Source organism: Molossus molossus, unplaced genomic scaffold (assembly GCF_014108415.1).
Source record: "Molossus molossus isolate mMolMol1 unplaced genomic scaffold, mMolMol1.p scaffold_m16_p_12, whole genome shotgun sequence".
NCBI lineage: Eukaryota > Metazoa > Chordata > Mammalia > Chiroptera > Molossidae > Molossus > Molossus molossus.
In genome coordinates, this window is record NW_023425347.1 from 12,569,766 (window position 1) to 12,581,350 (window position 11,585).

Consider the following 11,585-nt stretch of genomic DNA (forward strand, 5'->3'; position numbering starts at 1 on the left):
AAGGAGAGAGTGAGAAACATCGATGTGAGAGGGACACATCGACTGTTGCCTCCTGCATGACCCTGACCTGGGCCAGGGACAAACCGCAACCGAGGTACGTGCCCTTGGCTAGAATTGAACCCATGTCTCATTGATCCTCCGACAAATGCTCTACTGCTGAGCCAAACCATCCAGCCAGGGCAGGATGCATGCCTAGTAAAGTTGGGGGGACTAGTGAAGGGGTTTGCTGTCAATCACACCTGGGGACAGAGATGGTTGATGAAAATAGGCATGGCTACTGCAAGGGTGTGAGGATTTGGGATACTTAGTTCCCTGAACAAAGAAGTTTTCTCTCGTAGTACCTCTTGGCATGCCTGGCTCACCGCAATGTGGACCACTACACACAATGGATTAATGGACTGCAACTAGACTGATGCTGAACTGGAGTCAGCGCCAACATGGAATGGAAACTCTGGATTCTGACTCTACTTCTCGCTTTACTGAAACCTCAGCTACACTTCTTCTATGACTGGACGAAGGAAAATGGGACTTTAGAAATGGGGATATAATTCCACAGAAATAAGGCTTTCTACCATATCTCATTCTCAGGTGTGGATAGTGGGAGGTAAGAAGAGGCCATGAGTGAATGAAGGAGGATGCCAGTGCGTCCTTGGTGGTGGAGCAACATCTAAGTCAACCTGGGGAGAGTCAGCAGAAGCAGCAGTTATGAAGGCAGATTAAGTCCATAGCTGTAGGAGGACAAGGCTAGTGGTTGAGAAGGTGAAAGCCAGAGAGGGAACAGATGTTTAAATGATTAAAGACCAGTGATTCTGGCTGATAAGGGATGCAAAGCTATTGACCACATTAATTACTGTTGCTATTATTAACATCAAGCTTTGATTGTATTCCCCTGAACAGGAAGCAAGAGTTCGATAAATGTTATTTAAACACTCATTAGATACTTACGGGCCATGTGCTGGCGTTACAAATATGGTTCCTGCATTCTAGCATCTCATGTCTTTGGAAATACCTGTATTTTAAAAAGGCAGAGTAAAACTCTAATTTCCAAAGCATCAAAAACAACAAAGAATGTAGGTTTTAATAAAGTCTTACTGGATTTTTGTTATATTGTGCATAGTTGCATGGAGTTTTGCCTTTATAGTTCACATTCCCAACGTCCAAGGGGGTCAAACAGCACTGAAGGCAAATAATCAAAACTTCAGCCTAGAGTTCTGTGTAAGTAGGGCCCTGGCTGAGGAACTCGGGATCAGGGTAGATGGAGAAACAGGCGACAAGGGGGGGACCATGGGACCCAGGCAGGTGACACTGTGGGACAGGCCCATGACAAAATGTAAGTGGTTTTATCCCACATGGGTATAGATTAAGAATGGGAAAATTGCTTCTAATGTACTTGCTATATAGCTTTGGGGAAAAAAGTGATTATACATAAAAATACTAAAGAAAAATACAACAAAAATGTTAACAGTTATTATTTCTTGGTGGAGGGATTATGGATGATTTGATTTTCTTCATAACTTTTCATATTTAAAAATGTTAATAAATAGTATTAATTTTATTATCTGAAAAGGGGTGATACTTTTATTTTTAAATGTTTTATTAATTTTTTTTTTTTTTTTTTTTTTTTTTTTAGAGAGGAAGGGAGAAGGAGAGAAAGAGAACTATCAATGTGAGAGAGAACATCGATTGGCTGCCTCCTGTATGCCCCCCACTGGGGATTTGGCTCACAACCTGGGATGTGCCCTGACTGGGAATTGAACCGGCGTCCTCTTGGTGCATGGGTCGACACTCAGCCACTGAGCCACACCAGCTGGACAAGAGTTATAGGTTTTCATTGTGACATTTTTTTCATAAAAAAAGAGTTGATGTCTTTGATGAGAGTGTGAGACCTTCTAAATTAAAGGTCACTGCTAACTGAAATAGAGGTTTTAAGTTTAATTTATTGGTAGGAGGGAAGTTCATCTTTTCAAAGATATGCATGATTATTCTTAAATTCAATTTTAATGATATTTATGGTAAGTAGAGAGAGTTGGAAATCAAATTTTGAGTAAGTATCTTTGTTTTCAATACAATTCCTTTTTTCTTAGCCTTGAACCAAATCTCTAAAAAACAAGGAGTGAAGTGTTGGTCCTGCAAGTTGCTGCTTGTGTTGGCAGGTGAATGAATCCGCGGGCGCTGCTGGAGAGAGAAACTTGCTGCTTTCCACACCCATTCCTGAATTGCAAGAAGGAAAACCTACCCAGAAGCTGGAAGGAATCCAGAAGACATGGACAAACCCACAGCTTCTCCCCTGAGAGAGAGGTGTGTCCATTCATTTCTCAGGTCTGCTGAAGCCTTGAGAAATTAATTGAGGGATTGCTTGCCTTGGAGGCCTTTCACCTAAGCAGGCTCAGTCCTGATCTGCAGCGTTCCAGGCGTAAATAGGCAAACTTGGGCACTGCAGTTAAGAAATCCCCCAGAACACAGCTGCTGACCTAGGCAGGATTCTGTAGACCCTCTCAGCCCTTTAGGGCCAAAGCAACCCAGTAGAGTACAGCCTTGGATAGGTCTTCCTTTCCTTGTGTCTTCAAAATAAATTAGGGTGAATGGTCACAGTTAAATTTGAGAAATTATTGGCATAACTCTCAATTATGTTCTCTAGATGGCAAACAAATTTTTCTTCTATAAAACAAAAATCTGAGTTCAGAACTCATCTAGAAGTTTTTAGTTCCCCCATGAGGTCAACCTAAAAATTTCACTGCCTTTTCTTCCAATGCAGATGTCCATTAGGGTGTTGTAATGGGGTTTTCTTCCAAGGCCCCCAGCTTGACAAATCTGGTAACAGAGAGAAATATATTGGTAAGCCCTTGGTAAGAAATATTGCTATAATATTCAAGCTATTTGGTCCACCTTTAGCCTTGTTTGCCTAAGTGAAATAAAGTAAAGTGCTATTAAGTAGGGATTTTTGGGGGAGAGGTACATTTTTGCATTAGGGTAGATAATCACTTCGCTCCTACATTTAGGTCTATGAATACATTTTTGTGTGTAATATGAGGTAAAGGCTATAATTTTTTCCTTCGCATCTTTGTTCAAAATCAATTGATCATAGCCCTGGCCAGTTTGGCTCAGCGGTTAGAGCGTCAGCCTGCGGTCCGGAGAGACCCGGGTTCGGTTCCCGCTAAGGGCACATACTTCGGTTGCAGTTTGTCCCCGGCCCTGGTTGGTCGTGCGGGTGGCAGCCACTCGATGTGTCCCTTCGCGTCGATGTTTCTCACTCTCTCTCCCTTCCTCTCTCTCCCTCCCACTCTATCTGTACAAAAAATGGAAAAAATATCCTCGGGTGAGGATTAAAAAAAAAAAAAAAAAAAAAATCAATTGATCATAAATATCAGGGCTTATTTCTGGACAGTCTGTTCTCTTCCACTGACCCATATGTCTATGCTTATGTTAAAACAAGATTGTCTTGATTACCATAGCTTTATAATAAATTTTGAAATCAGGTAGTATAAGTTCTCCAACTTTGTTCTTTTCCAAAGTTGTTTGGCTCTTCTAGACTCTTTGCATTGCTATATAACTTTTAGGGTCAGGTTGTCAAATTCTACAACCTCCACCCCCTGATTTTAAAAACAATTTTTTTCCTTTATTGATTTTAGGGAGACAGGAAAAGAGAGGGAGAGATAGAAACATCGATGAAAGAGAATATCAACTTGCCGCCTCCTGCATGCCCCCTACTGGGGATTGGGCCCACAACCTGGGCATGTGCCCTGACCGGGAATCGAACCGACAACCTCTTGGTGCGTGGGTCGATGCTCAACCACTGAGCCACACCGGCTGGACCCCCTCACTGATTTTCATAAGGTTTATTTGGAATCTCTAGATCAATTTGGGAGAATTGCCCTCTTAACAATATTGAGCCTTCTAATAGATGTACATAGCATGTCTCCCCATTTATTCAGCTTTTCTTATAATGTTTTGTGGGTTTTAGTTCAGAGTTCTTATATATTTTTTTAAATTTGTTTCCAAGTACTTTGTTCTATTTGATGCTTTTGTGAATGGAACTGCTTTTTAATTGTTCATTGTTAATATATTTAAATATAATTAATTGTGTATATGGGTTTTGTATCCTATGGCCTTTCTGCTCTGGTTTATTCCTTCCAATAAGATTTGGGAGACTCCTTAGAATTGTCTACATGTTGTCTGTGCATAAAGGCTGTTTACTTCTTCCTTCCCAATCTGTATTCCTTTTATTTATTTTTCTTGCAATGTTTCACTGGCTAGAGTCTCCAGGACAGTGGTGAGAACAGATATTTTTGACTTGCTTAGTCTTACAGGAAAAATATTCATTCTTTCACTGTTTTATTTACTTATTTTTATTTATTTTTTATTTTTTTTTAATCCAAGGACATTTTTGCATTTATCTTCAGATAGAGAGTGAGAGTGAGAGAGAGAGAGAGAAACATCTATGTGAAAGAGACACATCGACTGGCCGCCACCTACACAACCCCAACCAGGGCCGGGGACAAACTGCAACCAAAGTATGTGCCCTTAGCAGGAACTGAACCCTGGTCCCTCAGGTCCATGGGCCAATGCTCTAACTGCTGAGCCAAACTAGCCAGGGCCTTACTTTTATTTTTTAAGTGCAGTGAAATATAAAATTTCATAACACAAAATTTACCACTTTACCTATTTTTTTAATCCTCATCAAGGATATGCTTATTGACTTTTAGGGGAGGAAGAGAGAGAGAGAGAGGGAGAGAGAAAAAAGAGAGACCATCAGTTGGTTGCCTTCCATACATTCTCTGACCGAGGATCAAACCCGAAACCAACTGAGCCACACCGGCCAGGCCACTTTAACCATTTTTAAGTGCACAGTTCAGTGGCATTAAGCACATCCACATTGTCGTGTACCCATCCCCACATCCATCTCAAGAACTCCTCATCTTCCCACACCGAAATTCTTTACCATTAAACATTAATTTCCATTCCTCTTTCCCCTCCGCTGGCAACCGCCATTCTACTTTCTGCCTCTGTGAATTAGACTATTCTAGGTACTTCATATAGTGAAATCATACAGTATTTCTCCTTCTGTGACTGGCTTACTTCACTCAGAATAATGTCTTCAAGATTCATCTATGTTGTAGCATGTGTTACGATCTTCTTCCTTTTTTTTTTTTTAGCCTCACTTGAGGACATTTTTACATTTATCTTCAGATAGAGAGGGAGAGAGAGAGGGAGAAAGAGGGAGAGAGAGAAACGTTGATGCGAGAGAGACACATCAACTGGTTGCCACCCACACGACCCCAACCAGGGCCGGGGACAAACTGCAACCGGGATACGTGCCCTTAGCGGGAACCAAACCCGGGTCTCTCTGGTCCGTGGGCCGATGCTCTAACTGCTGAGCCAAAGCAGCCAGGGCCGATCTTTCTTTTTAAGGCTGAATAATATTTCATTATACGATCAGTCTTTCACTAATATGTATAATGTTCTTTGGGGAAACTTCCTCTTATGCTTAGTTTATTGAGAGATTGTATCATGAATGTAACTTGGATTTTGAAAAATAATTTTCATGCAGCTATTGAGATGCCCATGTGGTTTTGTCCTTTTTTCTATTAATAGTGAATTACATTAGTTGAAGTTTGGTGTTAAAACAACATTGCATTCCTGGGATAAATTCCACTTGGTCATGGTGCATAATCCTGTGCCTTTTCCCCGAAGAGCTATATAGCTCTGGCTTCTACATTTAGGTCTATGACCCACTTTGAGTCACTTCTTTTTTTTTTATCCTCACCCGAGGACATTTTCCCATTTTTTTGTTCAGGTAGAGTGGGAGGGGAGGAGAGAGAGGAACAGAGAGAGAGAGAGAGAAACATCGATATGAAAGGAACACATCGAGTGGCTGCCACCCACATGACCGACCAGGGCCGGGAACAAACTGCAACCGAGGTACGCGCCCTTAGCGGGAACCGAACCCGGGTTTCTCAGGACCTCAGGTTGACGCTCTAACCGCTGAGCCAAACCGGCCAGGGTGTGAGTCACTTCTTGTACACAGTGGAAGGATATCCAGGTCTCCTGGCATCATTTGTTGAAAAGACTATTCTTTTCCCATTGAATGATCTTGGCACCCTTGTTTAAAGTCAATTGACTATAAATGTAAAGGTCTATTTCTGGACTCAATTCTTCTTCTTTTAGGTACTGAAAGCTACTTTAGTGAATGATTGATCCATGTGGTTGCTGAGGCCACTATGTACAGGCCAGTGAGGTGGAGCTTCATTTCTTGGTTGCTTCCTCCTTGGACAGAACCTTGATGATGTCCTCCTTCCTGGCCTGGAGCATCTCTTCACGGCACTTGCGAGCTTCCTTGGCCTTAGACCGCGGGCCTCGGCCTGGTCAGCCAGCAGCCTGTGGACGTGTCCCGTGAGAAGCCACTTGGTTTTGAACACGTTACCCTTCACTTTCTGGTACAGGCTGTGGTATGTGTGGAGGTCAGTCTTCTTAGATTCATGGTCTCTTTTGAGTAGCTGGTGAAGAATTCTCACCCTCTCGCCCTGGTTACTTTCTTAGGCATTCAAGCATTGGCAATACCCTTTCCCTTACCAGTGCCCATATGCCTGCCCTACCTGCCGGCTAAAGTGTTTTTTCCAGCACCGAGCCCGGGAATAGATACTCGCAGACTTCTAGATGATCAGCCCATCTTTATCAGCTTCCAAAGCTGCTGATGGGAATGGCATTAGCAATTTCATTGCTCTTATTGGGGTCCAACCAGACTTTTTCACTACAGCGGTGAAGGAAAGAACTCTGAATCCGGGCCCCTTGGTGTATAGGTCTTCCTTGTGCCACACCACACTGTCTTGATCACTGTAGCTTTGTAGTACATTTTAAAATCAGCAACTATGGGTTTTCCAACTTGGCTCTTTTTCAACACAGATTTGGCTAATCAGGTCTTGTATTTCCTGACATCCTTTTTAACTTCACCTCACCTGGGAAGAACTGCCTTCACTCAGTTGTGATTTAGGGTTATGCATGATGCCAGGGGTACTTTGGGTTGGCAATATGTAAGACTCACGTGGGGAGCTTTTTAAGTGCTGCCAATAACCGGGCCCCATCCCAGGCCAGTTAAATCAGCACCTCGAGGCTGTGAGCCGGAGTCTTGGTAGAACTGCCCAGCTGAGCTCAGTGCAATTTGCTGACCCTTGGAATCATGAGCAAATAAAATGGTGTTTGTTTTAAATTTGGGGGTGAGTTGTTACACAGCATTAGATAACAGATATGAAGTGTGCATCCCAGCTTGAGAATCTCTCCAGTAACCTTTACTAGAGGTTTTACTTTGCCTACTGCTTTTGCTACAGGAAAGTATGATTGGTAGTGACCGCTCGCTCACGAGATGGGGAGGGTTAGAAGCTACTGTGAAACTGCTATGAGGTGTAGATTTTAGAACCAAGTGTTTAGAAAAGCTCCGCTTGCCCTGAGGAAGCTTCTTTTTCCCTCTAACAATTAGAGCTATATAACTGACCACGTTTCCCTTCTTAGTCTGGCTGCTAGTAAGCAAAAGTAAAAATTGGGGCTTAATGATAGCAACTATATAATTTCTTATAGCCTGCATACTTATGGTTTTTTTTTCTCTCTTCTGTTACTAACTTTAACAATTTATGTTATCCATTATCTTATTATTTTATTCTTATTTATAGTTAGTCATATTATTTTATGTATCTGTGGCAAATCACTTTAAATTCTGAGTCTAATATAGTATGCAGAACATTCTGTTCTCTACCAATTATGTTCTGAGTACTGAAATAAGGCATGATAACTGGCTGGGGTGAGAGGCAGGAAAAACTAGGTAAACTAGTTGAAATACTAGGTAAACAAGTTGGAAAACTTTATCAACTTGATCAGGGACAAGGATCTAGTGGGGCCCAGCTACGTTTATCATTCATCTACTGTGCTAGATACTTGCCCAGACCATTGTGCTCCAAACAGGGCTGGGTGAGGATGGCTGCTGAAGTCCCCAAGAACATGGACTTGATGACCATATTCACATCTATAAAATGGGTTGAGCTAGCCTCCCTCACAGGAATGTTGAGGAGATTAAATGAGATTATATATTTAGAGCACCTGCCGCAGAGTCAAGCACATGGTGTGTTTGTAAATATCTTCCTTCCTCATCCCCTTCCTCAATTAGATGCTGTGATAACTTAATAAAATCTTATTGCTTTACAAAAACAATATAATTTATTGAACATTCAAATAAACTCTGCTGTGTCTTGATCAGAGGGAATTTCTCATCTTTTTTTTTTTTGGCAGGGGCTCAAGGGGAGGAAGCAGAGCTAGAGGCAGAGCACCCCTGTGGCCCATGATAAACACCAGACAGCTGCGTGTGGAATCATCCCTCCCAGGGCTTAGGTAGCAGACACATTAAGGTGCTGGAAGTGATTAGAAGAGAAAATAGACCCGAGGGCAGGGGAAGCAGGTGTGGAAGGAGACTTGCCAGCAGCAGCCATCCTTAGAGAAGGGGGAGCACCCCCTACCCTGCCCTCCGCAGGGGGCTCACTCTACGGCCTGAGGAGCATCATGTCCTACCTGCCGCACCCCCTGCTCTGCCTCCACACCTCCCCCAGTCTGGACCCAGGCGCCGGCACACCAGCATGGGGTCCTGGTGGCACTCAGCCCAGTGGGAACTACCCGAATAGCATCCACTTCTGACCTGTCCTTGTTCTGCCTGGCTTGCTTGTGATGAATCGACACTTTTTAAAAATTGGAGACGGGGCTGGTGAGAGAGACTCTTCTTTTGATGCTATTCTGAAGAGTGTTGTTGAACTTGAAGATTCTTGGTTCAATTGTTCTAGGACCGCTCCTGCCACCTCCACCACATTTTACAATCCAATAACCCCATTTATGTTGTATATTTTAAGATGAAGATGAATTACCTGTGCAGTGGCTTCCTTTATGATTACTTATTGAGGAGGATAAAAACAGAACTCGCAGGCCTTACTGCACCTCAGGCCCTACATTCTCAGCCCCGTCTCCCCCAGCTCACGCCCAGCTCACAGCGATACAGATCTGCACAGAGCCCTCGCAAACCCAGCTCCCCCTCCATGCTTTCCTACATTCTGTCCCCTCTTCCTGAGCGGCCTCTTGACTTCTGAATGTCATTCAGATGCCTGTTCCTTCTTTAATATTCACTTTTGATTTTTGCCAAGAAGACTATCACCACCTTTCTACCATTCCCTCCTTTTGTGCCTGTATATGACTTTTACTTCAATGATGGACTTACATGTCAGTCTCTGTGAGTTATACTGTGGGCGCCTTAAAAACAAAATCTCTAGGATATTCATATCTGTAGTTCTAACACGACGACCCTCCTTGTACATGTGGACCTGATAAATGTTTCTGCTTCTGCAAGTTTATGTGAAGAGAAAAAAAATTCATGAGAGAAATGTCTGAACTTATTGTACCCCAACAGATTAACAACTTACTGGTAGGGTTATTCCCATCTTAGTTATTGGCTAGAATGAAAATTACACCCTTTTGGACACTCCCAGAAAAGCTAGTAAACTTTCTCAAAGTCTTAGTTTATCTATAGGATGGCATTATGCCATAAAATAAATAATTATACATGTGAACTATATAATATTCTGCATAATTAGAGATGTGATGCTAATTGAATCTACTTCCCTGCAAGAACTGTCTCTTAGTCACCAGTGCTTAGGGCTGGCTGTGTGTGTGTCTGCACGGTGCATTTTAAATAGACAGAGCGACCGAAATACGAGAAAACCAAGCAAACTAGCTATCATATCAAATCTACTCAAATATCACCTATACAGAAGTGCATATCGTTTTTAAAGGCTCTCTTTTAATTTTTAACCAGAGTAATGTATGCATCACACTTTTTAATTTGTGCTTTTTGGGGGGCCCATTTCATTTAGGAAGTTTAAATATTTGCGAACGTCTCATTTGCAGGCAGATCACTCTTTAATTCAATAGTGGACGTCCCTGAAAATCAATTTCTGATCTACTTGAAGGTTTAAAATGATCCAAATGAAATTGCAGAGCTTTTCAAAGAGACTTGAAGTAAATAAGGTCCATATGTACCTCTTAACTATGTCCTTGTCTGAAACTCAACTCTCATTATTGTTCATGAATGTCTTTTTTTTTTCCTCCTCACAATCATCTCATGCTTCTTTCTCCATCTCATGGGGAAACTGAGATTCTCTATTTTACAAATACATTTTGAATATTTACTATAAGGCAAACACTATGGAGTACATTCATCTCAATGCTCACGCCCTTTTAGAGATGGGCGAGACAGGCGGCACTCTGGAACCAGCGTCCCCAGAGAGTGTCCAGCAGTGCTGTCCTGGGCTACCTGGTTCCCTGAACACCCGAAGATGAAGATCTGAAGTCAAATCCCTGTGTGGAGGTAGCACGACTCCACGCAGCTTTCTCTTAAGGGTACAGAATTTGTGATGATGCAGAATAGGAAATGGACATATTCTATCTTTAAAAGTAAATTAAAAGGGCTATGCAACCCATAGTGTCTTTTGTTTTCTTCAGAAGAGAGGCTGAAGATGAAACATTTAGCTAAGCTTTTAGCACCTGTCAGCTGTGATCACTTTTTAATATTATTCCCATATTTGATATGGGACTTAAGCTTCATTATGGCAGAGAAAGTACATGCCACCAGAATTACAACATTTGCACATAAAAAGTGGCTTTAGAAATCATTATCTCTGCCCCTTGGGGTGGCCCAGAACCTCTGTGGGTCAGTCTCCTGACTCCAAGGTTCAATCTTGCTTCTCCCGTACTTGCTGGAGCAAATCTTCCCTGCCTATGATTTATTTATTTATTTATTTATTTATTTATTTATTTATTTATTTATTTTGCATTTAGGCACATTTTGATGTCTAACACAAACCATCTTTGGAGTAAACAGCCGGCCATCACCACCCACTTTCCCAGCGACTCCCCATTCCTTGGAGTGGCACATCCACACTGCACCGCACTTCTCACGTCTGCCAGTTCTCATTTTAGTACAATGTTTGTATATGGTAAAATATTTATAATAGAAAATTTGCCATTTCAACTGCATAATTCAGTGACATTAAGAACATTCACAATTTGTACAAGCACCCTACTACTAATTTGCAAAGCTTTTTTATCCCCCAAACAGAAACTCTGTACGCGTTGAGCAATAACCTTCCACTCTTCCGCCAGCGCCTGGTGCCCTCCACTACATTTCTGTGTCTATGAATCTGTCTGTTCTAGATGTTTCCTGTAAGTGGAATCACACAATATTTGACCTTTTTTTTGTCTCATTTCATTTAGTATAATGTTTTTTAAGCTTTAACCATGTCATATCACAACTTCATTCTTTTTTATGACTAAATAATACTATTTTTATCCATTCACCTTTTGATGGACACTTGGATTATTTATATCTTTTGTCTATTGTAAATAATGCTGCATTAAACATCGGTAGACAAGTGTCCCTCTGGATACTTGTTTTTCAATTCTTTTGGGTATATACCCAGGAGCAGAATTGCTGGTCATTTGGTAATTCCATGTCCAGCTTTTTGAGAAAACACCAAACTCTTTGTCACAGTGGCTGCATCTTT

The 11,585-nt window shown here is 41.9% G+C and overlaps 1 long non-coding RNA gene and 1 pseudogene across 1 annotated transcript; one reads left to right on the forward strand and one right to left on the reverse strand.

Annotated features, from left to right (window-relative positions):
- The first annotated feature begins 356 nt into the window (after window positions 1-356).
- On the forward strand, window positions 357-2,835 carry LOC118627042. Its single transcript, XR_004958997.1, has 3 exons — window positions 357-604; window positions 2,085-2,298; window positions 2,756-2,835. It is a non-coding gene; the product is annotated as an uncharacterized LOC118627042 (long non-coding RNA).
- A 3,408-nt stretch (window positions 2,836-6,243) lies between these two features.
- On the reverse strand, window positions 6,244-8,003 carry LOC118626205 (annotated as a pseudogene).
- Between the last annotated feature and the right edge of the window lie 3,582 nt (window positions 8,004-11,585).